Below are 2,500 nucleotides of genomic sequence, written 5' to 3'. Positions count from 1 at the left end.
CACACACACACACACACACACACACACATTGATTTTCTTTCTGTTTGAATCACTAATTGTGCAGATTCTGGATTATTTCCTGAAACAAGTGAAATATGCCTGAATGTATGATTTCATGCTTTTCTCTTGCAGACTTCACTGTAGATCACATGCTGCAGCAGGGCATGATTTCTTTTACATGCACATGGCAAGCAGCGGACACACTAGACTTGTTTCTATTTTTTTGGTTACAAAACAGTTGTGTGTGTGCGTGCGCATGTATATAAGTGTGTGTGTGTGTGTGTGTCTATTCTGGGATAATAAGAGTAAGTGAGTCATTAGTCTGACATTTCCACCCAGCCTAAGTGTATTATATTACCTCCTCTCACATCTCTCTGTTCTGCATGCCAGCCTTTTATTATCACTACTTATTTACTCACCCTGGGCAACTTGCAACCTTTACACACACACACACACACACACACACAGAGTTGCATCTTCTTGTCTCAGATACCCCCCCCCCCCCATTCAATACCCCCACAGCCACCAGCCAAACCCAATCTGTGTCTTTTTCTCCTTACTGTATGGCAAGCATCTAGCCATCTTGCTGTGCTGCTCACCTAATAGCACTCTTATGGCAAGCATCTAGCCATCTTGCTGTGCTGCTCACCTAATAGCACTCTTATGGCAAGCATCTAGCCATCTTGCTGTGCTGCTCACCTAATAGCACTCTTAGAATTTGGTCATCTTCGAGGTTTTCAAAGTCTGGGTACATATTTCTGAATTTAGGAAATAACTGGTTTACGTGTTTCTTTCCATTGGTAGCATTCACTCAAAAAGTGAAACTCTGTTTCTAAGGTACCTTGGTTGCAGTTAGTGCACAGCCCTCTTGGCAGCCTTGATATTAGTCACTATGGACAGGTAGTGATACTATGTCTGATATTAGTCACTATGGACAGGTAGTCTGAGAGTTTATTCTCTGTTTAGAGCCAAATGACATTGAAGTTTAAGTTGAAGTCCAATACAATAAATAATCTAGTTTTTCTGCATTAATAACTTGGTTAGGTGGAATTGTTTGGGCAAGGGTGGCAGGATCCTGAGGCTGACTATTACCCTACCGGTAGATGTATTAGTTGGGTTATTCTCATTGATCATATTAGTTTGTGAGCTTTAAGACTAGCTGGATGAGGGGGCTTGTTTTCCCACTCATCTCTTGGCTTTTCAGGGCTATCTCTATCTCTGTGTTTCTCTCTCTTTGACACACACTCACACACTTTCTCTCACTCACTCACTCACTCACTCACTCACTCACACACTCACTTAACTATCTCAACCACAGGCTCCATGTTACTGTCACACATACCTACACAAATGTAAAAATATCACTTTGTGTTTCCCATTAGCATCATTAGCATATGCTGGTGAGTGTGTGTGAGTTTCCCTGTCTGTGACCTGTACCTCTCTTCCATAATGAAAGTCTGTGTTTGTGCATGTATGTATATGTATATTTATATATATTTATATAGATATGCATGTTCATTTATGTATGTGTGCTAATGTTTCTGTGTATATTTTTGGGTGAGGTTGTGGATATAGATATTATAGGCATGCATGGGTCAATGTATGTGTGTGTGTGTGTGTGTGTGTGTGTGTGTGTGTACATAAGTGCCCACATAAGTATGTGTGGAAGTATGTGTATATGTGAACTGCATAATGACTCGAAAATTCTGCCCAAATAAACCGTTTTAAGTGAAAAATGTGTATCTGTGTGTGCTACGGTGTGTCATAGGATGAGCATCTGAATGTATTTGCGTGCTTGTACATCCCCTTTTGCGTGTTTGTGAATCAATGTACCATAACAAGTCGATTAAAAGCCGAGTCCCAATTAGACGTAGGCCTCTTTTACTGGCCCGGTGTGGTTACAGGTTTGGACACATAAAGGCAGGTCTCAACTGAAAGCCTGCTCTGTTTTTTATGGAAGTTTTTTTGGTTGTATAAAACCTCTTAAAGCCCACCAAAGCGCCCACTTGGGCTAGTTCTATGCTGCTTAGATTGCACACATAACAGTTAAGAGTAGACACCATTGTTTAAATCACACATTTTCTACTGATGATAGGAGAGGAGAGTTTGTAATTTTTTAACTTCTGTCATTATGGATACTATTGTTAGATTGATTAGATTCTCCACAATTCAATCATTCAAACATTTTACAAAACCAAAGTAGGCTGGTCAAATTCATTCAGCGAAGGAAAGTGTGAATATGTGTCCATTCCTAGATTATTCACAATAATCAATTTTATAGTATTTCCCATCTTTGCTGAGCAAAAATAAAGGCATGTTCCATATACACACCTGTTTCAAATAGAAGCAGGTTGAGTTTGGCGATTTAAGCAAATAAAAGCCCATGCTATTAATTGAGTTTTTATGATATGCACAAATTTACATTTCTATGTTTGTGTGTGTGTGTGTGTATGGGTGTGTTTTGTGTTTGTGTGTGTGTGGCGTGTGTGTGTGTTTGTTT

The 2,500-nt window shown here is 39.6% G+C and overlaps 1 protein-coding gene across 13 annotated transcripts in view; it reads right to left on the bottom strand.

The window, feature by feature from the left end:
* The window catches only part of atp8a2 (ATPase phospholipid transporting 8A2), a 65,078-nt gene that overhangs the window by 22,652 nt on the left and 39,926 nt on the right, over positions 1–2,500 (bottom strand). The gene's annotated exons all lie outside the window — the stretch shown is intronic.

This window comes from Alosa sapidissima, chromosome 17 (assembly GCF_018492685.1).
Source record: "Alosa sapidissima isolate fAloSap1 chromosome 17, fAloSap1.pri, whole genome shotgun sequence".
Taxonomy (NCBI): domain Eukaryota; kingdom Metazoa; phylum Chordata; class Actinopteri; order Clupeiformes; family Clupeidae; genus Alosa; species Alosa sapidissima.
Note: the sequence above shows the minus strand (reverse complement) of the source record. Positions and strands in the feature narration are given on the sequence as shown.